This window comes from Anomalospiza imberbis, chromosome 7 (assembly GCF_031753505.1).
Source record: "Anomalospiza imberbis isolate Cuckoo-Finch-1a 21T00152 chromosome 7, ASM3175350v1, whole genome shotgun sequence".
NCBI classification, from domain to species: domain Eukaryota; kingdom Metazoa; phylum Chordata; class Aves; order Passeriformes; family Viduidae; genus Anomalospiza; species Anomalospiza imberbis.
This window is the reverse complement of record NC_089687.1, coordinates 36,967,566-36,991,689: the sequence shown is the minus strand read 5'-3', so window position 1 is coordinate 36,991,689 and position 24,124 is coordinate 36,967,566. Positions and strand designations below refer to the sequence as shown.

The window sequence follows — 24,124 nt, the reverse complement described above, 5'->3', positions numbered from 1 at the left end:
GGCAGGTGAGCTGCACAACTCCTTCCTGCTGTGGCAGGAGAGATGTGCATCCATCCAGTGCTGAAGTGTGCCCAGGGTTCTGAGAATTGACATTTTGTGTTTGCTTAAGCTGATGCAAGGCAAGGAACTACTTGGGAACATTTTATGGATTTGCCCTTTGCACAGTAAATGTTGCTGTGAGTTGGGAATTCATGGCAATGCTGTATTTGTAGCTGAGAAATAATAGGTGCATGATCACTGCTGTTGGTGCTTTAATCTTGCAGCTCTAAGTAATTCCTCATACAGATTAAGTCTCACTTAGCTCCAATTAAATGACATTTTAATGTTGATTTGGTGTTCTGAAGCAAGAGGTTTCTTACCTGTTTGTGCAGCACAAGGATTCCAAGCTCCCTATTTTCTGCAGCAGGCGAAGGCAGACAAACACAAGGGGCTTTGGAGGTAAGAGAAGAGGGGAAAGATTGACAGTGGGATGGGAAACAGAACTGGAGGGACAGAGCTCAAATGGAAAGTTGTGCTGCTGTGAGAAGCAAAATCTATACTAAACAGGTGAGAGGGAGGAGGGAAAACATTGAACAAAGACTCTGAAGGAGACAGGAAGTGAGAATGAAGACCAAATGATGCTCTCAGTAACATCAGGAATCTTGAGGGTCTCTGAGAAAGTGGCCCAGCAGTCCCCAGAAGTGTTGGCTCTGGAGGTGCTGGTGTCTCCAAGCAGGAAGCACCATGATTGATTCCTGTCTGGAAGTGACACTTGGGTGCCTCTGGAGCTCCTTGTCAGTGCCTGGAGGTGGTTCCAGCTGATCACTCCTGGAGCTCTGGGTCTGTAGAGCTCAGAAACACCCCTGGAGCTGATGTATTCATGCTGTCAGAGTGCTGAGCTTCCTTCCGCTGGAGGCAGGGTATCAGTGTTGGTGCAGAGTAGTTCTGGAGGTCTTACAATGTTTGCCTGAAATATGGTGGGAATTTGAAAGCACAGAGAGTAAAGAAAGGAAATTAGGAGAGGCAGCATCTCTCTGCCTGGAGTGTGGCAGGACCTGCATGGACTGGGGCTGGGTGCAGGGCAAGATCAGTTTTCAGACATGCTTAGAGAAGGGGTTTGGTGAGCTGGGTGATGCTGGACAGAAGCTCCAGGGAGCAGTAAATCTTCCCTGTGTAATACATGTGTGTGCTTGGAGAACCTGGTTGCCAGGGAAGCCCCATTCCTGAGCTGATGGCATGGATTGGAATTTCTAAAACCAGGTTTGGTTTAAGGTTTGCTCTATGGCCAAAAATACTTTTTTGCATAGGTAATTTCTCCTCCAGCCTCTCTGGATGGTGCTGGTGTAATGGTCCCAAAGAGCTCTGGAGTGGCATCAGCAGTGGTGGCACAGGAGTTTTGCTGCTCTACCACACTGCAGTGTTCAGGTGCCTGCTCGGCTTCCCTTGGCTCCTGCTCTCTCCTTTTCCCACTCCAGCATGGAGACAGGTGAAGGATGGCTGAGGCTTGGAGCAACCCAATCCAGTGGAAGGCGTTCACAAATTCTGCTGTGTGGTTCTTCTTTTTTGTGTTTTTAGTTGTTCTAGGTAGGGTTTGTAGATTTACATTTGGAGTTTTAATTGTAAATTTTTTTGGAAGGTCATTGAGCATCTCAGGTTTTTCTGTTAAAAACAGGAGTCAAACATAGAATCACAGAATGGTTTGGGCTGGAAGGGACCTTAAAGCTCATCTCATTCCACCTGCTGGAACACTATCCACTAGAAAGATAAATTGCATGAGTTTTTTTTTTTTACCCTACCTCATCTGTGGGATAGGAATAATTTGTGCTATGCTGGTACCAAGTGCAGGTGGGCTCCTGCTCCATCCTCCAGCAGAATATTCCATTTGCAGTCTGTTCTCTTAAAACGGGGATTTTCAGTCTTGCAGGCACATATGAAACTTCACAGAACCTGCAGAACACCCCCTTGGTGTTCCTGCCCCTCCATCAGACTTGGTTGATGTTGAACTTAAAGCTCTAAAAGGCTGTAAAGGTGACTTGAGGTGTTGTCTCTTAGAAACCTGTTGAAAATGCAACCAGAAGCATAATTTTTAAACCCTTTTTGTTGGTGTAGGACTGATGACAGATCTGAAATGTTTGCTAAAATGAGGAAATGATCAGCCCTTTTAATAACAGGGGCTTTCTCTCTCCCCGCACCTTTTCCTTGCTGACGCCTCATGTACCTTGACTCTGTTCCGTGGAGATGGAGACGCCACTGCAGGAAAAACAATCCTTGGGTTACATGCAGAAAAGCGAGAGCATTAATTTGAGATGAAAGCTTTATTTACATTTCTCTTTGGGTTTATTGTTTGCTTTCACCAGCGTAGCCAGGGTTGTGGGACTCTTTCTGCTGTCCAAGCACTCAGGTGTCTCCCTCTTTGTTTGAGTGGGGATAAGCACTTTGCCATTCTTTTCCTCAGCCTCTGTTTCCACATAACAAGATTTCCACGTAAGTGCAAAAAAGGGGTTTGTTCCTTGTACAACTAGGGTTAAATAAAATTCTAAAATAAAAATTATTTAAAACGAGAGGGGAGCGGTGAGACACCAGCCTACACAGAGCAAATCTCTCTCCTTAGCCCCAAATATTTATGTGTGTCTAACAGCCTGACAGGCTTCAGGAGTGTGTTGGGAAGAGTCCTTGATGGTGGGAGCTCCTGGTCAGAGCTCAGAGGGGCATCCATCCTTCCATCCTGGCAGGGAGGGGTGGCCTGGGGTGCTGTGCAGGGAGGAGGCAACTCCTGTGCCCTGTGCCAGAGGTTTGGAAGGACAGGAGTAGGAAATGGAAGTGGCTGGTTACACCTGCTTTCCATTTCCTTTAATTATCTCCCCACAGTGTGTCTGTCCCTCATTAATGGGGATTGTGTCTCGTGCTGCCTTGGAAGAGCTAGCCCCATTAAACCAGTTATAATAGCAACAAATTAATGCTCCCCTGCCCTTTTTCCTGGGCTGGGTAAAGGATAATGCATCAGTACAAACTACGTGGACATACCACAATTTAAATATTTTAGCGATGCCTTTCTGAACATATCTGACCAATTTTCTCCCAACTTCTTGGCAGTGTTGGTTTTTTAACATTGCTGCTCAAGAAACGTGGCTTTCCTGGTTATTTAGATTTGAGGTTGGTTCCCTTTCAGCTGAAAGGGATCCCAGCAGTGGTGGCTCCAAGTAAAAATGACTTTGTTCTCTGCTATGTTAAATTGGCTGGTTAATTCTGGTGTTATTTACCCTGTAATTCATTAGTTTTACTCTACCATTGGCAGCTGACAGGCTGTAATTTCATGCCTTGCAATAAAAGATGTCTCATAATCTGCTTCATTTAGCAGCAAGAGAATTTAATGAAATTAACTGCAGTCCTAATTATGCCAGTGAATACTAAAGACTGCTATCAAGTTTCCTCAGAAAAGGACAAGGTCCACCTTATGAAGGATTTAGAATATAATTTCCTGGGAAAAGTTGCAAATGTCTCCTTCTATTGGCCAACAAGGGCCAATTACAAGTGCTGATACGACTTTAATGAACTAGTTTGTTCTGAGGATATCTCACAAGGAATAATAATTTTTTATTTTCGAGCAAGTTTTTAGAGGTTTCTCTCCTTAGAACAGCTGATCTCTGAGAATTTGGTGTTTTGCTTCTGTTTTGAAGCCTTTTGCCCTGTCCTTTGTGGTGCCCTACGCTGAGGATTAGGAAGTGAGGAGGAGGCAGCTCATGTGTGGGGTGAGGGGAGTGGGGTTTGGAGAACCTAACCCAGAGGACTTCAGGGAATTTGTCCTCACATGCTGTGACTCCCTGGAAGTTCACAGCTCAGACAAACACCATAATGTTCTGGAATGAGAAAACTCAGGAGGGAACGTGGGAAGGCTGGGCTGGATGGGGCTTGGAGCAGCCTGGTCTGGTGGGAGGTGTCCCTGCCCGTGGCAGGGGGACTGGAACCAGATGAACTTTAAGGTCCTTTCCAATCCAGACCGTTCCAGGAGTTCTGACACTGCATGAAAGGAGAAGGATTGATCTGAGGGAGAATTCCAAGAGCTGAGGCACCTCTCTGTGATTTTCTCAAGGGTTTCTACTGATCCACCTTTTTTTTTTTTTTTTTTTTTGTGGTGCACATTCCTGACTCTGCCCTGAAAAAGTCTTTCTCTGTTAGCTGGCAGGGTTTCCTTGACTGCCATTCCAAAGTACTGGTTGATGTATTTGCCAAATGTGCTCTGCCTGCCTCCTGAGCACCGCCACACTCCGACAACAATGATGTGAAACGTAACCGCCAGTTTATGGCTTCAATGATGTTAAATGTAGTTAATTGGAAAAACTTTTAACTGCAGAGAATTTCCCTGCGAATAGCCTTCATAATAACCATCTCACTGTAAAACGCAAAATGCTTTGCTCACAAGGACAACGGGACTATAAAGGTGAAGTGTATTGATCAAATTACCTGAGATAATAAACTTCGGATGAATAACTCCTCTATTGATGAATGGGACAAGTCTTCCTTTTTTTCCTAATCTTGGTGTGATGGGAAGGCAGTTGAGGGAACAGTTTTTGCAGAGTGTGGGGTTGCTTCAAGCCTAGTTTATATTTTTAAGTTAAGGAGCTGTGTGAAATTCTTGATGGAAGACGGCATAGGGTTTTTTTTACTGTTTCTGTTTCTTTCTTTTAAGCTGTAATTTGTTGGAAGTACAATCATCTTCCTTTAGATAAAAAGTTATAGGAGTACATAAAAGTGAATATGTATAGGGGAAGAGACTCAAAATGGTCATTATTTGCAGGAAAGCTGGATAAGGAGGGAGCAGTGAACTCCTCCATACACGTTGCTGAAGAGGGAGGTCAGAGCACAGCTGGACTCGTGCTCGTGTCAAAACAGGGAAGAGTTACAGCCCCAGAAAAGAGGGAGAAGTGTGGTGGAAGGGAGCTTGGAAGCAAATGAGCCCTTCTGGGTTTTGTTGCTTGGTGTATCCTCATTCCTTTGCTGTAGGGATTCCGTGGGATTGTTACAATTATGGGAAACAAAGGAAAGGGGATGGGCGCATCTGCCTTTCCCAGCAGCTTCAGTTTGGGATTTGACCAGAGGTGTCAGCTACCTTGGCAACTTCAGATAAATAACTCCAAATAAACCCAGTGCAGACCTTCTTCTTAATAGTTCAGAATGCAAACAAAAAACTGTATTTTTATTCAAGGTACACTAATCACCTGTAATTGCATTTATTGTGTGAAGGATTAAGTGAGAGCTGCAGGGAATGGAATTGATTTAAAAACTTTGTTAATGGAACAGGGGAGTTGGAAGGAGATGATCTTTAAGATCCTTTCCAGCCCAAACCATTTTGTGATTTTGGAATATCTTCAGAATTGTTGGTCAGAGGGGGTAGAGACAATACGGGGTGATTCAGACGTGGGTGATTTTGCAGTGTGGTGTGTGCTGCCACGTAAAAAGGACTGGAAGTTCAAAAGAAGTTCAGAAGATCACAGGGATCTGATCAGCAAATTTCAGTGGGATGAACTCAACCATAAAAGCATGGCCTTCCAATTTAATGCAAAAGGGGAGCAAGGAAGTAAATATTCATTTCCAGTTTGGAATTCACCATAACCATTGGTTATGGTGAGGGAAGGTATGGAGTTGATATTCAGAATAGCACAAGAGCTCGTGGTAGGTGATATTATTATTTGTCACATTACCTAGAAGATAAACAAAGTTAAGTTGGCTGCTCCATGGGGTTACGGTGTTTAAGAATTTTGATTTTCAGTTTTTGAAATGCTTCATCAAATCAGACAGCCTTTAATTATAGCTGAACTTGTCTTTGTGATACGCTTTGAAATCATGAGACAACAATTTGAATTGAAGTTGTTAAATTATGGAGTGAAAAAGTCTCTCTGTGAAGTCTGTATAACAATATATTTTAATCTTCTTTGGGAAGTCTTGAAAGATGGAGCTGAGTAAGGTGGGATATAAGGAAGGCCTTGGGTATCAGCAGGAAAAAGGAGGAAAGGAACCAAATGCTGGAATGGGTTTCAGAAAAGCACTGCCACACCTAAGCAACACAGGAGTGAAGTCAACCATTGGACCACATCATTCAAGTCCAAAACCATGAGTGTTAGTAAAATAAATCCTGTTTAATAAGGTAATAACCAAGACCATACAGTAAGACTGAATAATAATAATAATCATCATCAAGGCCAAAATATTAGTTATATATGATAATAATAATCATCATCATGTCTTTGCAGTGAAGGGCTTAAATAATGTGTGTCGGCCAGCCTGATTATTTGACTGTATTGTCTTATTTCATTTGGTGCATAGAAGTTATGGAAAAGTGACCTAAAAGGCCATACACCATGAATGAACCAAAATCTTGTGTCATTAATACACTTTACAGGGATTTGAAACAGGACTTAGTGTGAGAAACAGACCCAGAGCTGGGATCCCTTGTTCTACAGAGTGGAAGAAATTATTCTTTAAAAAGTTCTGATGTGAAGCATCATGTGAGCGTTGTCACCTTGTTGTTTGATAGAAATATGGATAATTATGGATATACACACACACGTACAGATGAGTCCTCTCTTTAAAATATGTAAGTAAAGAACATTATCCTGTAGAAATGGAAATGCCAGAGCAAAGGGCAGCTGAAGCAAAACATGGATTTGAGAATATCCGTGGATTCAAAAGGTGGGAGTGAGACAGGTCTGCAGCTTTGGAAAGAGATTAAGAGGAGCCTTCTTTTAATGGGCAGGATTGATTCCACAGGGATGTTTGAGCCTGTGTCAAGCACGAGGCATGGGGGCAAGAACTCGAGCTGGAGGAGAGGCCAAGCACCGCAGGAACACGGCTGGAATCTGAAAAGTGATAAAACAGACATTTTTGTTATGTTACATGCAAAATTCAGCTCCTGTTATTAGCAAGCCTTAGCTTGGCTGAGGGGTTTTAGAGTTCATGGTTCTCATTTTCCTGGCTACCTTCAAACTTCGGAAGAATAACGTTCAGTTGACACCACTGAGCTGCACCACCAAACTTCCAGCACCCAAAATTAAAAGCTCAGTTGGAAATGTGAAGCAGATCAGAAGCCCAGGGAGGCAGGAGCTGGTGTGAAAAGGGGACTTTGATGTCCCTAATGCCCATTGTTTAATGCCAGGGGTTTGCTTTTAAATGCCAATGCACAGCATGGAGGCCTGGCCCTCCCATGGCGCCACAGAGGGTGCGTTGGGTGGCAGGGGGGAAGAAAGGAGGAATCTTCCATCCTGCCAGCACAGAGTTGACAGGGACGAAGGCTTTTGCAGATCTTTTTTAAGGAATTGTGTGGCAAAGTGTGCAAACCCAAAGCCGGCGTGAGGGTGTGCAAGGGAAAGTTAGCAGTCAGTCAGGTTTTATCTCTTAATGAATAGAGACTGCTGAAGTAAGGGTTAGGTAATTGAGTTTATAATTAATTAGCCATAACCCTCATCAGATAAAGCAGTTGTCGAGATTTTTTTTTTTATCTCCTTTCTCTCCCCAGGGCCTGCCCTTCTTTGTCCTTGTGCTGACAGCCAGCACTTATCTCAGGCCTTCTCCATGCCGGGCCCGTCATCCCCTCCTCGCTTGGGCTGGGCTTTGGTGGTCAGCCGGGCCGCTTTGTCCTGCCAGGATCCCAATCAGCCGGGCTGTCGTGGCGGGATGATGAATTAGCAGTAGGAGTTAACGTGGAGGTGAGCTCCAGATCGGAGCCCCGATAGCTCCCGCCCGGCTTCTGTGTGTTCGTCACCCTGCCCGCCGCTGATCCGCCACTGACACCTCGCAACAAAGAGGTTAAAAAGGGGGATTTAGTCTGAGAAATGGGGCATCTCTCCAGAAAGTTGGGATGCTGACAAAGGACCCTTAATTTCTTCTGCCGAGTAATTCACCTTGACAATACCGGGAAGATAAATTAGATTTTGCTCTGTTTTCTTTTGGTGGCCTTATCACCCTTATGTTGTGGCTTGAACTGGTTTGCTTGCAGTAGGGGAGAAACTTTAGCCACATATCTTAAATGCATCAGGATTGTAAAAGGTGTCGAGGCCGATGGAGGGCACTGGGATGTAAAACTTACCCTCCATCAAAGCTGTGTCCTTTTACGGATGCATGGGGGAGAGGAGCTTTCTTGCTGTGTTTACAGTAGGCTCCCGGCATTGGGCTGGGTTTATGGACAGGTTTGCCTGCTGGAGGAGAACAAGGTTCCCCAGCAAGTCTGTGTGTTCTCCCTTCATCTGGAGTTTTTGAATTGGAGACGAAGACTCCTGTGTCTTATGGTATCAACTCCAGGCTTCGAATGAGCGCTGCTTCTCCTTAATCTGAGTGTCAGCACTAGGAAGTGCAACTCAAGTCTCTCAGTGCCAGAAAGGCTTGATTCTTTTTGAAAATGCATAAAGCATTATTCTTCTGTGGTCTCTTTAATAGACTGGTAAAGTTTTCCTCTTTCTTTGGCATTTCAGCAGCAATATACATTTTTAGTTTGACTACAATTCTTTTGGGATTCAAGCTTCTGTGTGCACACCTACCTCTTTCTAGGATCTTCCTGGAAGTTGAATTAGTAACATAAGAGTTAAGATGGCACAGTGTAACTGCATAAAAGACATTGCTGATGGCAGAATGAAGCTGTTCCAGTTTGGAATAACAGCTTGGTTGTCCAAGTGGGTTGTAGAGCCCTGCAGCTGCTGTGCTGTGATGACTGTGGTTTGTGAAGCCCCTCAGTTGTGCAGGATGTGCACCTCATCCCAGCACAGGAAAACAAATTCTTGTGTACTTCCCTGCTAATTGATAGGAAGGGTGGAGGAAGTGGGTCTGTGACACGTTTGAGACAAGATAAATTCCAATTAGAGATGCAGAAAAGTGTTATTTCCCACCAGGTTCAAATATTGGAGCAAATATCTGAAGGGGCTGTGAAATCTCCACCTTTGGAGATGGCTCCAAGGGTCCATGGGGACGTGGAACTCCTCAGAGTTTTGGGTTTGCATCTTGCCACTGGAGGTGAACCAGAGGGAGCAAAGAGCCTTCTCATCCCCCAGAGAGACACTCGGTTGTGTGTTCTGTAAGTGAGAGAAACCAAGCATGAATACAGTGGAAAGAAAGAACGTAATTATCATCCCTGATGTAAGAACTGTGCCAAAATGTTTTCCAGGTTGAGGATTTATATTGCAAATGAACATCAACCTTGGATGGTGTTACCTCATGCAGAAGGGTAACTAAATGCACATTATTTTTATTCTAGGAAACCGTGGAGGGAAAAAGCTTTTGCTCTGAATTTGCCTCTGAAATGTAAGAGATGGGGCAATTCTATCCCTGATTTTTTTTTTTTTTCTTTTTAAAGCAAAGCTGGCAGTGTCTTCTGGAAAACACGTGTGGATTAATAGGATAGATTCAGCTGGCTTGGTCTCGTGTTTACGTGTTTGGTTTTCTGAAAGAAGAAAATTCTTCTTCTTTAGTTGTCACTGGATTTTTTTATTTAATCAACAGTATATTGTAAATAGAGATACAAAAATACTATTTATATAGACACTAATAAACATATGTTAATGTAGTTGTAGTTTCAAGTTTTTCTTTTGAAAATACACTTTTTTTTTTCTTAATGACCATTTTGCCATAGGTATTAGAGAAAACTTGGTATAGTAGATGAACTCAGTTTCAGGCTTTTTAATTGCTTTTGGTAAAGGAAATTATGTGCTTCGTACCTAAAGGAATGTTTAAATCAGGTTTTAGCTGAGATCTTCAAGTGTTCAGATCTTCAGAAGGAAGTGGAGTATGTTATAGGACAAGTTAAAGAATATCCATATTTAAATCAATACTAAGATTTACAAATGCTAAATAGAAAATTAAGGAGGAAAGAGATAAATAGTATTTTGTAGCCTTTCAAAACTTAGGAAACAAGCCCATAGATTGGGATAAGGGTAGGGAGAGATCCTTCACCATCTGATCCCTTTATCCATGGGGTCAGTCCTGTAGGAACTGACCAGTGTGGGTCCCTTTATCCACGGGGTCAGTCCTGTAGGAACTGACCAGTGTGGGTCCCTTTATCCATGGGGTCAGTCCTGTAGGAACTGACCAGTGTGGGTCCCTTTATCCACGGGGTCAGTCCTGTAGGAACTGACCAGTGTGGGTCCCTTTTCCACGGGGTCAGTCCTGTAGGAACTGACCAGTGTGGGTCCCTTTATCCACGGGGTCAGTCCTGTAGGAACTGACCAGTGTGGGTGCCTTTATCCATGGGGTCAGTCCTGTAGGAACTGACCAGTGTGGGTCCCTTTATCCATGGGGTCAGTCCTGTAGGAACTGACCAGTTTGGGTCCCTTTATCCACGGGGTCAGTCCTGTAGGAACTGACCAGTGTGGGTCCCTTTATCCATGGGGTCAGTCCTGTAGGAACTGACCAGTGTGGGTCCCTTTATCCATGGGGTCAGTCCTGTAGGAACTGACCAGTGTGGGTCCCTTTATCCACGGGGTCAGTCCTGTAGGAACTGACCAGTGTGGGTCCCTTTATCCACGGGGTCAGTCCTGTAGGAACTGACCAGTGTGGGTCCCTTTATCCATGGGGTCAGTCCTGTAGGAACTGACCGGTGTGGGTCCCTTTTTCCACGGGGTCAGTCCTGTAGGAACTGACCAGTGTGGGTCCCTTTATCCACGGGGTCAGTCCTGTAGGAACTGACCAGTGTGGGTCCCTTTATCCATGGGGTCAGTCCTGTAGGAACTGACCAGTGTGGGTCCCTTTATCCATGGGGTCAGTCCTGTAGGAACTGACCAGTGTGGGTCCATTTATCCATGGGGTCAGTCCTGTAGGAACTGACCAGTTTGGGTCCCTTTATCCACGGGGTCAGTCCTGTAGGAACTGACCAGTGTGGGTCCCTTTATCCATGGGGTCAGTCCTGTAGGAACTGACCAGTGTGGGTCCCTTTATCCATGGGGTCAGTCCTGTAGGAACTGACCAGTGTGGGTCCCTTTATCCACGGGGTCAGTCCTGTAGGAACTGACCAGTGTGGGTCCCTTTATCCACGGGGTCAGTCCTGTAGGAACTGACCAGTGTGGGTCCCTTTATCCATGGGGTCAGTCCTGTAGGAACTGACCGGTGTGGGTCCCTTTTTCCACGGGGTCAGTCCTGTAGGAACTGACCAGTGTGGGTCCCTTTATCCACGGGGTCAGTCCTGTAGGAACTGACCAGTGTGGGTCCCTTTATCCATGGGGTCAGTCCTGTAGGAACTGACCAGTGTGGGTCCCTTTATCCACGGGGTCAGTCCTGTAGGAACTGACCAGTGTGGGTCCATTTATCCATGGGGTCAGTCCTGTAGGAACTGACCAGTGTGGGTCCCTTTATCCATGGGGTCAGTCCTGTAGGAACTGACCAGTGTGGGTCCCTTTATCCATGGGGTCAGTCCTGTAGGAACTGACCGGTGTGGGTGCCTTTATCCACGGGGTCAGTCCTGTAGGAACTGACCAGTGTGGGTCCCTTTATCCACGGGGTCAGTCCTGTAGGAACTGACCAGTGTGGGCTCCTCTCTCCATAGGGTCACACGTCCTGCCAGGACCCTGCTCCAGAGTTGCCCATGGGGCCAGAGGTTCCTTTGGACATCTCCCTGCTCTGGTGTGGGCTTTTCTGTGGGATTCAGATAGATCTCAGCCCCACCACTGATCCCCTTGGCCTGCAGGGCACAGCTGCTTCACCCTGGGCTCTACCATGGGTGGTGGAAGCAGAAAAGGCTTGAGATGGGTGGTGTAACCTCATTTTCTTTGCTGTTTTAACACTGGGGTTTTCCAGGGATGTTTTGTATCATCGTTTGAAGTCTGTGAAAACGGTAAGTAGGAGAATGTTTCTGAAAAGCTGGGCAGGAGTTATCAGTGCAAATAAAGCTGGAACGAAAGAACTGGACTCCATGATCCTTGTCGGTCCTTTCCAGCTCAGAATATTCTGTGTTTCTGTGACCCCCTGTATTTAGGAATTTGAGGGCATTTCAGGTGTTTAGACTTGAAGAGAAGCAGTTTAAAGGCAGTGAGAAGAGAGTAAAACCTTCCCTTTCTGGCAGCCTGGGTAAATTTGCAGGATTAATTTCAGTTATGACACATTTGAGAATTTGTCCTGCTTGTAGGGAACAAAGAGATTGGGCTTTTTCCCTGGAAGGTGTCCTGGAAAGCTGTGATTCCCCGGGCCACACCAGTGCTTTTTTCCCCCACTCCAGTGATTTCAGAGCAGGGATTGATGGGCCCCTCTTCCTTTAACGAGTTTGCTGAATTGATTTTATCATTGCTTTTTGTCACTTTCCTAGAACTAACATGGAAATGACAAAAAAAAAGGTCCGACTGACAACACCCGAGCGCGGGGTGTTAAAGTTGGTAGGACCCGGGATCATCAGCAGCCATAATTGACAAATAATACCCCTCATAAATACTGCCAGTCTTTTCAATTAGTTTTCATCTCAAATTCGGGATGCAAAATGATGGCCTGTCAAGTGACAATGGATGACAAAAATTAATAAATTGTCTTCTAAATAGTATGGACACTTAAGAAAAATTGGGCAGCCAATTTAGCACAGCATGAACCGGGGGGAACCTTTTGTACTGTTGCCGTGCCACTAATGTTGTCTGGGTCTTTATTAATGGTGCTTGGCTGCTGCTGACAGTTTTGTTGCTACTGGCAACTTTCTTCATTAAAATTAAAGCCAGCGTCAAATCCCATTAGCCGCACTCTGGGTACCTTGCATTTTTATTTTTATTTATTTATTTATTTATTTGTCTTTACAAACCTGTTCTTTATCTATAGGAAGTTGGGAAAGACGGTTAAAAATTAGACTTTTGTCTTATCCACGGCTGATCACTTAATAAATAATGGATTATATTGGGTTGTTTTTTTTTTTTTTTTTTGAGGGAGATTGTCTCCAACATATTACAGCTTGCCTAGTCCACAGCCAAGTAACTGCACAGAGAAATCCATAAATGAGCTTTATAAATTACCTTTTCTGAACGTGGTGTTATTCTGTGTTGCCTGCAAGCCACTTGGATCTGGGATACTGTGTCATAAAACAATCGTAGTCTCTGGAACAGCTTCTGTTCTTGTTGTCTCTCCTAAAATATTAATGAGGTTAAAACTGAGGGATCAACATGTGTGTGAGACCACTCTTTAAAGGGAAATAAAGTGTGCATCTTTCCATGACTTTGGGAAGGAACAAATATATTTCTTTGTGGAAACATCTTTTGAGTTTCTGCTTTAACAACTTATGGATTGACTCCTTAAACTGAAGGAGGGCAGGGATGGATGGGATATTGGGAAGGGATTGTTCCCTGGGAGGGGGGGGAGGCCCTGGCACAGGGTGCCCAGAGCAGCTGGGGCTGCCCCTGGACCCTGGAGTGTCCAAGGCCAGGCTGGACAGGGCTTGGAGCAGCCTGGGACAGTGGAAGGTGTCCCTGCCCATGGCAGGGAGTGCCACTGGATGAGCCTTAAGGTCCATTGCAACCCAAACCATTCTGGGATTCTGTGACTCCTTTTAACAAGTCTTAATAAATAGATGAATAAGTCTTAATAAACAACATATGATAACAGCCTTTGCCATATCTACTGTCACTGCTGAGTATTCTAAAACATTAAGAAGCTGAGTGACCAGTGCTTTCAATTCCCAGGGCAATCTGTATTCTGCCTTATAGACCACACATGAAGAAATTCAAGGCTTTGCAGGGAAAAGTGTGTGGAAATCAGGGAAAAATTTCTTCCAGAAACATCTCTCAGGTTTCCTTCCAGGAATGCTCAGAGTGGAACGTGGTCTTTCACTCTTTGTGGTGCATCACACTTTGCCACTGCATTATAGTTCAGTTTTCTCTAGGAGTAGATATTTCCAAGTGGGTTTGGTTGTTACAACATCTTGTTAATTGCCCTGCTGTGGACTTGGGGGCCAGACCTCCCTGGCTGATGTCACATTGTGTTCCTGACATCATTTGGGTACAAGGCAGTGATCCAAAAATGTGTCTCAAGGCTTCTGATAGATGGAAATGCCTCATGGAGTGCAAAATATGGCTTGGGTTTACATCTCCTGGAAGGGTTGGAAGTAGATGGTGTTTAAGGATCCTTCCAAGGCAAAGCATTCTGGAATTCTGCATGTCTGATGGGGATTGGACAGAGAGAGGTAAACAAAACAAAATCATTCTGCTGACAGCTTGATTTTGCTGTTGTCACCATAGAAATGCCTTTTGATTCAGGAATTGGGATGGTTTGGCTTCTGTCCCCCGGGGTAGCACCATGAAACCGCAGGTAAAGCCAGGCTGAAGGCAGTGCCCGTGGGGTCCTTGCAGAAAACCAGAAGTGCTGAATCCTAAAACCCATTTAAACATTCCCTGGGTTTGGGAATGGTCTCATGTGGTAAGTGATAAACAATTAACAGTTCAAATGGTCCTTTAAACTGGTGCACTTTTGCAGCAATTTTTGGGCTGAAAGATGTGCTCAAATCTGGATTTCAGTTCATCTGAAATGTGGGTTGAGTGATCCTATCATTCACAAGAATGGATACTTGATAGAAATGAAATAAACTGGTGACATCAAATTAGCATTCATCTGATAAATCCAAGCTGTGCTTTTAGCTCTTCTGCTAAATCTTCTTGGTTTAAAAAAATAAATAAAAAAAGGTGTCAGTAGTTAATTGTTGACTGAAGCTTAATATCTGTTGAAGCAAATGAGCCATGAAATACACTACACAGGAAGTATTGTATCTGGAGTGATTTTAACATTAAAACAATATTACAATTTTTAACTTTCTGACACAATATGCAGAATCCTTTATTTTGAAATTACCCTGATTAATGCTAAGCTCGGGAAGTGGGGGAGAGGAGGAGTGAGTGCTGTATATAAAGCAAGGCAGACCAGGACTAAACCAGCCTTTTCTTCTCAGAAGAAGAATATTAAATAACAATAAACAAATTTTGGGGTGTCTCAGGTTATTACTTCAGGAATCCTAATAATAACCTTGTCAAAAGCATTGATTTATAATTTCTCAGAAAACTTCTTTCAGTTGACTGGCACTGGCAACGTCTCATGTTCTGTTAACTCAACTTTCTGCAACAACAACTGTGGTAAAAATGGGTGAGTTCTGCTTCTGACAGGAGTAACTTTGCCTTTTTGCTGTAACAATTTAAGAACACAGGGTAAAAAGCCTGTTCTTAAAAGTTGTCTTTAGGTTGTACCCTTAAATCCTGGGAAACGGCCTTGGATAGGTTTTCCCTGGGTTCAGGGAGGTGTTGGAGATGTGGAGATGCTTCGGTGTAAAAGAATCATCAAATCACAGAATACTGAGCTGGAAGGGATCCATGAGGATCATTCAGTCCAAATCCTGACCCTGCAGACACCCCAACAAGCTGAGGTGGTGTGGGGGTGGTTTTCCAGCAAAATTTTACACCCTGTCAAAGGTCTTCTCCCAGTGTGACTCAAGTCATGGTCCTTGGCCAAGACTAGGTGGTTTTTGAGTGAATTAGCTGCACATTTTTGTGTATTCCCAGCTGAAGCCAAAATGTTTTTGTTTTCAGATGGTAAAGTATGGATTGATTCATTAAGAAGAAAGAGCAGACAGTTGTGTATGTTGTGAAAAGGGCTATTTTAAAAGATGTGTCTCTGCTGCACCAGTAGATAAATCATCATTTTTCTCAGCTCTTTAGCTCCATGACTACTCACACATTCAGCAAGTAGCAGAGGGATGTGATCGTAGCTGTCTCTTTATGCAGTTGTCCTGTGTGTCTTGGCATGTTCTCTATTTCTTAAACTATTCCCCTCATGTTGAAGATGGAATTTACATTTTTTGCACCTTTATTTGAGAATGCGAAACATGATTTTATGAACTCCAGGAAACGGGATCCAGTAGGGAAAGCATTTTTCCTCACTAGGTTCCTGATTTGTTTTCTGCTGTGATGATGAGAGGCCAGTGCCCAGCGTACATTGAGTGCATCTCTGCAGGACCATCATCACCTTCATTCCTCTGAGTGAGCTGGACATCTCAGGAACGTCACCAGGAATGCCTATTTCATCTATTTTCCTTTTTTCCTCTTGGTCTTAGGAGAGATTGGAGGAAAGAGAACGGGGTGTGTGGATGGAAGAGTGCTGGAGCGTCCTGATGGGCCCTGCTCACCCACCCTGGTCTAGTGCAAGGTGTCCCTGCCCATGGCAGGCACAAGATGAGGTTTAAGGTTCCTTCCAACCCAAACCATTCTGGGATTCTGTGATCTTTGCAGTGTTGAGCTAGTTCAGTGTGTCCTGGCAGACCCTTCTGTAGTGGGGTCATTGATGCTGATGGTCCTTGACCAGAGGACGAGGTGTAAAAGTAGAAAAATGGAGCAATCAGGAAATACTGCTAATTAGAATTATGAAGAAGGTGGCCTTCTACTGCAGATTTTTTTTTAAGGGTATTTATTCTCCTACCCCTACAAAAGTTTGAGGACCAGAGGTATAACTGTTCAGCAAAATTTATTTTTCAAGGAAGACGCTCCTTTTGATTAAAAAAAAAAAATTAAAATGCGTTTTAAAATTCCATTATGGAGCAGAGTTTCTGAGGTTGGTTGTTGAAGGCCTTTTTGGTCCCAAAATTTCCTGACATGAAGTGTGAATCCTTTCTGTACAATAACATGGAACACAGTTTAAGGAGAAAAAGGAGCACACATGCACGCACACTTTTTTTTTTTTTTTTTTCCTGCCAGCATTCTTGGGTTTGTTATTCAGCCGATGCTGTATTAAATTGGATTTTGTGTCCATCATTATTAAAATGTGAAGTGTGTCGGTCACAAAGCATACATTTCAGGGCAGTTAGCTGAATAATTCTTTTCTTTATTATCCCAAATTACTGCTGAGCTCTGGAGAGGTGAGCAGTTTAGCCAATTATTGCCATTTGAGCTGGATTTGTGGGTGATTAGCTCCTGGTCGAATTCAGTCCTGGCAAGGGCTTTGAAGCCTTTCCTTGTGTGATTTTCACAGCGGTGAGGTAGGAATAGACGAGGCTAATGACAGGAAGGTCGCCTGGGTGAGGTGACCTGTGGGGGGGGGGCCCGGGTTTAGCAAATAGGGCATCCACAATAACAAGTGTGTCACTAACCCCGCCGTGCATAATCGGAGTTTTATAGGATTGTTGGAGATGCTGACAGCTCAATTAAAGTGTAACCCTTTGTACCATATAGCCCCGGCAGAATGACAGAAATATTACCAACAAAAAAGGGAGGGGACCACAAGGGAACTGGTTAAAGATCCAGGGTTCTTTTTCTTCTCCCCCCTCCATCGGAGCCTGCACAGAACGGGCTGCAGAAAGCATCCATTTGTGAAATAATAGGTTGTCCAGGGGAGGGGTATGGTGCCAAACATGGCTACAAAAAAAAGCTGCTCTTAAGTGGTCTTCCTGATGTTTCTATGGAAACACTATAGTGTCAGCAGAGAAAGTTAAAATTGGGTTTTAAGCTTTTCATGGCTTTTCTCCCTTTTCCTCTCCCCCAGCCAAATCCCTGCTTTATATAAAATATGATAAAGAGAATTTGGGGGATCGGGGAACGCTCCTGCAAGGAAAAGCGGATCCTCTGCCTAGGAGTGGTCATGCCTACATGAGGATTCCTTATTTTGCATCACCCACCCAAGGCTGTTTGTTTCTTGAGAGAAGTCAATGTTTTGTGGCTTCCTTTCCATGCTGACCCTTCAGCCATTCCTGGACATTCCCGCTCTCGGAGCCTTTCCCACAGTTGTGTTTGCTCGCACCGGATCCGCTTCCCAACGCTGTTTTTCCTTTGCCCAAGGTAATGATTTGCATCGAAGTACATTTCGCTGGTGTCAGGGAAACCACAGCTGCCACTGCCAAGGGGTTAATAAACCAACTACTGGAGATTATTAAGGGCTGGGGTTCTTTTTTTTTCCTATTCTTCTAGCAGTCCAGAGTAAGCAAAATAAGTCTTGGAAGGCAACAGCGACAGAAACTACTGCAAGACAGGAAAAGAATGTGGTTTTCTCGTGCTGTGTCCTGTTCAGAGAGGTAAACTGGGGTTAGAGTGAAAGATGTGCCAGCCATTTAAATACCTGATTGCATTTCGTAACACACTTGAATGTTCAGCTCCACAGGAAGGATGTGTGGTGGCTATAACTGTAGAGTTTGCAATGTGCTGTTGACTTTAGTCTCATTTTAGAAATAGTCATAAAGCAGGGCTAAGGAAAGAGTGCCCCTGTCCCAAAGCTGCCAGCTGAAGGAGAAATCAACAAGAGTTGGAGGAACTCGTGCATCACCGGTGTTGGCAAGATCCAGAGGTTGAAATATTGGAGCAGTCAGTAATCAAGACCAGGTTTGATGGAGCTTGGAGCAACCTGGGATCGTGGAGAGTGTCCCTGCCCATGGCAGGGGGTGGGATGAGATGGTCTTTAAGCTCCCTTCCAACCATTCTGGGATTAGAAATGAAGATGCAGTGACAGTGAATGCTAAGTTTGTTCTTCCCGTTAAGTTTGTCCTTAGTGCTGCTGTTCTTGCAGGAATTTGGTGGCTGTCCTTTGGTGGCAATCTTCATTGCTGGTGCTGTGATGAACTGTAAGAGTTGCTTAATCAACATTGGGGTTTTTTTCCAGTGCCTCTTTCTAATTTTCTTTCGTAGCTTGTGTGCAGAGAGCTTGGAAAATAACGAGTTGCAGGTTGATTGTCCTTCAAGTTTAAGCAAAGCCATTATCTCCTGCTCCCCACCTCAGGTGCTAGAGCCTCTCTGTTCTTTGTCTTCAAATGGAAATCGTGGCTGATCAGCCCCAGCATTAGGTAACCATTCATGGAGTAATTACCTGCTGTGCAGTCACTGCCTGGTGTTTAGGGAATGTTAGAAGAGAATTGGGTGCAATGTTCTGATTTCATTTTCTGGTAAAGGTGCAGAACATAAATTTGAATAGTTTCTGCAATGTGGGAGCATCTTTGTAGCAAAACTCTGCTGCTGCTGCTGTGCCAGGTTTTAAGGGAGGTGGGAGGGGTTTTCCATGTGCACAACTGTAGTAAGAACATACAGGCTTTTGGAGGGGGTTTTTTTTGCAATGTTATTGTTCGATACTGAAGTTGGAGAATGTTTGAGCTCTCCTGTTTTCAGAACTCTTCAGAGCCACTCCAGGCTTCTTACAAAAGCTTTCTTTTTTTTTTTTTTTTTTGTGGTGCAGTTGGTCCCCAGTTGTGCTCTGCTACTGTAAGAGGTCATAGAATTCAAAAATTGTTTGGGGTGGAAGGGACCTCAAAGCTCACCCCATTCCACCCCCCTTCCACTAGCCCAGGTTGCTCCAAGCCCCGTCCAATGGCCTTGGACACTTCCAGGGATCCAGGGGCAGCCATAGCTTCTGTGCCAGGGCCTCACCACCCTCACAGGGTACAATTCCATCCCAATATCCCATCCATCCCAATTTCCCTCAGGCAGTGAGAATCCATTCCCTTTGTCCTGTCTCTCCAGGCCCTTATCCAAAGTCCCTCTCCCTCTTTTTTATAAGCCCCCTTTAAGTATCAGAAGGGAGAGGGAAGTTTGCCACAGGTTTCCAAGTATAAAAATTTAAACCAGCTTCACATCTCATTGACCAAAAGACCAAGCAGCATTCCCTTAAATTCCTGGGGAAAAAAAGACTTTAAGTCTGGGAAACTGAGAAAACAAGTTACATTTTTATGGAAGGATTCCCAATGCATTGGGAATCTTCAACAGTTCATTCCCTAGAGGACTTTAGGTTTAAAGAGAGAACAGCGTGGTCTAGATGAAGGTGTCCCTGCCCATGATCGGGGATGGAATGAGGTGAGCTTTAAGGTTGCTTCCAACCCAAACCATTCTGGGATTCTCTGGCTCTCTATGGATCAATGATTCAGTCATTACCAAAAGCTTCCCATGGCATGCAGGTATTGTTTGGAGGGGAAACAGTTTGAGCTGGTATCTGCCATATGCTGGAAGAATGGACTTTAACACCAGAAACCTGTTACAACTAAATCTTCTGGAGGAAAAAAATATCACTGAAAAATTAATCTCTTGCTTATTGTCAGGTGGCCCCAGTGCTGTTGGACAGACTGTGCAGAGCTGGCTGGTCATTGAGTGCTGGGGGTTTCACAGCATTTGTTCTGCACATTAAGAGATTTACAGGAAGTGGGTGTTTTATTGACCAGAATTAGTATGTAACAATTGGTTTGTGATCCTGACTGAGTGGCTGCCTTCGGAATTATTTGAAGGAAGAGGTTTCTCATTACTGAGAGTTTTTCTTTTCTGAGCAGGATGCACAGGAGCTCTAGAAAATTCCCAGCAGTGCTAGCTGCTAATCCTGGCAGTGGGAGCTACAGACCTGCATGGAAAATCCAGAATTTATGTTGTTAATGATGAAGTGTGACATTACCTGTTTCATTCTGTCAGAACAGCATCAGGGAAACAATAGGGAGTTGGCTAAAAATTAGGGAGGGGAAGAAACAAAAGGCTGGCAGAAGTTTGCACCTCAGCCATGGCAGTGAGGTAAATTTCTGAAAGAAAATAGAAACCAAAGTGGAATCATGGAATGGTTTTGGTTGGATGGGATCCTGAAGGTCCAATCTTGGCTCTGCTGATTTCAAAGACCATTTTTAAGGCTTCTCACCTGCCAGTATCTTCAGTGCAGCATTAAGCAACTTCAAGGGGTCACTTTTTGAAATGCTGATAATTTGCTATTTAAAACCTAAAATATTTCTGGAGAACACATCACTGATTTTTTTGCTACTGAGTCATTATTTAAGCAATGTTTGGAGCTCACAGAAGGCACCCAGAGCAGCAAGATTTTGCTGGTTGCTGTGTATTCAGGTGAACTGGGTGTACCACATGGCCTGGTCTCTTCACCAGTGCTGGGTGTGTTGTTTTCTTTCCACCTTGGCTCCAATCAATCCGAGGCTGGCGGCTTTTCATTAGCTGCTCCTGCTCCCACGGTAATGTTGGGATTGCAGAGCCTGCTGGCAGTCTGTAACTTCCCCAGGTGCCCTGGAGCTCAGCAGCCTAAGCTGATTGACTCAGTTAGGGCCCCAGTCCCTAACAGCAAATGCAATCAATAAATCTTTGTTGGTAAATAATTGCTATCGAACAGAGTTTTAATATAAATTTATGAGTGGTGTTTTATCACAGCTTGAGGCTACAGCAAGCCACTGAGTGATGGATTTCAGATCACACTTGCATTCATTACATTAACTTTGTAAGTTATTTAAAGCTTGTACACTTAACATTGCTTTTGGCTTGCAATGACCTCCTGGGAGTAGACGTAGCACACACATTACTAATGGAGAGCCAGCTCCGTTCGCTCCCTGGATCCTCCAGCAAAACCCAGGGACTGAGCTCCATGCACTCCACTTGGAGCCCTTTTCCTCCAGCTCCTTCAAACCACAAGCTGGAGGACTCACCATTCCTCCCTTAAACACAGAGTTGCAGTTTTGGAAGGAAGGTGGTAAAAAAAAGGAAAAAAAAAATCGATTTGAGGTGTGAGGTTCTGCTCTGTTTGTGTGGAAATCAGAGGTGTTAAATTCTTAGTGTTGAGTCTGGAGGCTTTGGAGCTGCACCCAACTGCCCATCGAGGGCTGTGAGAAAGTAAAGATTTCATACAAATTAGGGGAAGTAGCATCATCCAATTAATAATTATTTGAGACAGGGATTATTTAGACCAAAAAAATTGGTATTTGGAGTAGAAGATTTCTGTAGGCTCTTACTGCATAGTTTGGGAACTCAGTGGGATTTTTCCAGTGTGCTGTGTGTACGTGGGGACCTGTTTGGCAGTGACTGGGGACGTGCCCAAGCTGCCTCTGAATTGCCTTGGAGGTACCAGGGGTCAGCAGGGACCCCTGGATCTCATTTCCTCAGCACAGGATCTGATGTGACTCAAATGTAGCCATGATGTGACTGAAGCAAGGGGCTTTTTTTTTTCTTTTAAATAACATTTCCTCTCATGTGGGCCATTTTTTTTTTTACTTATAGCTAACGTTAAAGTGCATTTATAACTGATCTAAACTCTGATTCTAAGACCATTTCTCCAGACCATTCTATAAAATTACCACAAAGTGGTGGCCTTGGGGATAAAAAATGTGGTTTATATGGGCTGCTTTGCTTTATAGCACTTTAAGTTAGCTCCTTGTATTCACAGCAGTTTGCTCTCCAGGTACTTCAAGATACTTTTAATTATCACATAATGTGAAAATGATTCTGTTTGCCAAAGGAATGCCTGAAGAAAATGGATTGGGAAGTCTGGTTTGTTAGTGAGGCACAAATAGGTTCATCATCCGTATTCAGTTCTGAGCTGGGTGGGCTGGTTTTAGTTTGTTTTTTTTTTTTTTTTTACATTAAAGCACAGAGTTCTGCTTTAAAAACATGGTAAAACCTCATTTTGAATAATTTTCTTCATTTAGATCCAAAACTAGCATGTCATAATTCATATTTAGATACTAGCAAAACTGTAAGTAGTAAAAATCATGACCGTGGTAGATTTTTACTCTTTATTGAGATTATAATTGACACGATTTGAAATTATGTAAGTAATGACATGTTTTCTCTATAGCAAAGGAGCAGTTAAAAGGTTATTAAATATGTACATTTTACTGGCTTCAAAACTTGAAAGAAAAAGGCAAAGGGAAAAAAAAATCCCCATTGTGATCTTTTCCCCATTAGAAGGTCTGAAGAACAAACCAGTGCAGGGAAACAGTAATTTTTGATCCCCACGGCACAGCACTAACTAGAATTGGGTCCCCCTAAACACCAGTGCTGTGCTGCAGGTGAGGTATGAAAGATGGGAAAGGTGAAGAGACAGATCACCTCCTATAGACAAACAGGAGAGTCAAAGGCAGAAATAAGCTTTCATTTTTTTAATAGAAGAAAACAACGTCTCCAAGCGCCGGCAGGCAGTAATTGGGATGAGCAGGAGCTTTTGTGAGGAGGCGTTTCAGAAGCCCCATTCTCCTTGAAAAAGTTTGAGTTCTAGCAAGGAGCAAGACAAAAAATACAGACATGTGACCCGCAGACAGGCAGAAAGTTGGGAGTTTGGATCACTGTGCTATTCAAGTGTCCAGCAGGAGCTTCTCTTCACAGCCCCATCCGTGGAGTGCATTGGGAAGGGTTCTTCTCTGAAGTTCTGTTCCAGCTGCGTGGCCAGGAGCACAACTTCTACTTGAGTGGAGCTGACCCGTGTTCCCTCCTGGCTTTGGGATAGGGTCTGCAGAGGGATCGCTTCATAAAGCTGCAAGTTGAATGGGAAAACAAACAGTGGAACTAGTTTTCAAAGTTCAAACCACTTTTAACAAGAAGAACTCCATGGGAGTTGGAAGCACTGTGCTTGGTAGGGCGTCTTTTTATGTTCTGTTTTCCCTTTATTTTAATTGCCTTGTATGATGAGAAGGGAAAAACTTGTTTTGTAGGGATTATGGAGCTGAAATTTGTGGTGAGTGGATTCCTAGTTGTGATTTATTGAAATGGATATGTGTCCTTTGATCAGAACTTCATATGTGACACCAGTCACTGTGTCCCTGTGGTAGGTACGGAGCATAGGATCTCCACTGGACATTCCAGCGAGGCTTTGCACAACCCAGAATACTGTCTGGAGCCATTAGGAGCTGCCTTCTGGCTTGGGTTTGGAAATTATAATTTCCTAAGGAAGTACATTCTTCATTTACTACCTGGAGTGTTCTACAGCACGTGGTATTTTATTTTTCAAAGTGAATTTCAGTTTTGTAGCTGAGAACAGGTCAATGTACAGTAGCAGTTCCTGTCTGTCTGTTGGAACACAATGATGACTTTTTATCTTTGCTGTTGATGAGAAGCTGTGGCTGCCCCATCCCTGGAAGTGTTCCAGGACAGGTGTGACAGGGCTTGGAGCCACCTGGTCCCGTGGAAGGTGTTCCCTTAATGTCCCTTCCAACCCGAACATTCTGGGATTCTATGATCGTTGTCATTCATCCCTGACTGAATATGGTGGAAAGGTGATTCACTTTGCCCACCTCCTTTGTTCTCCAGTCACACCTCTGTCATTAAATTATCCAGGATTTACTTGAAACATTTGGTATTTGCTCTGGTTTTGTTTTGCTACTCTTGCTTGGGATTGGGGTTTCTTTTGCTGGAATGAGTGAGCCAAGAGGGGTTTCCATGGTGGTGTCACCTTTGTGCAGAGGGAATGAGAACACAGATGTGTGCTGTTCTGTGGGCCAGGAATCCCC

At 44.1% G+C, this 24,124-nt stretch overlaps 1 protein-coding gene across 11 annotated transcripts in view; it reads left to right on the top strand.

The window, feature by feature from the left end:
• Positions 1–24,124, top strand: part of AGAP1 (ArfGAP with GTPase domain, ankyrin repeat and PH domain 1) — a 309,011-nt gene that overhangs the window by 164,620 nt on the left and 120,267 nt on the right. The gene's annotated exons all lie outside the window — the stretch shown is intronic.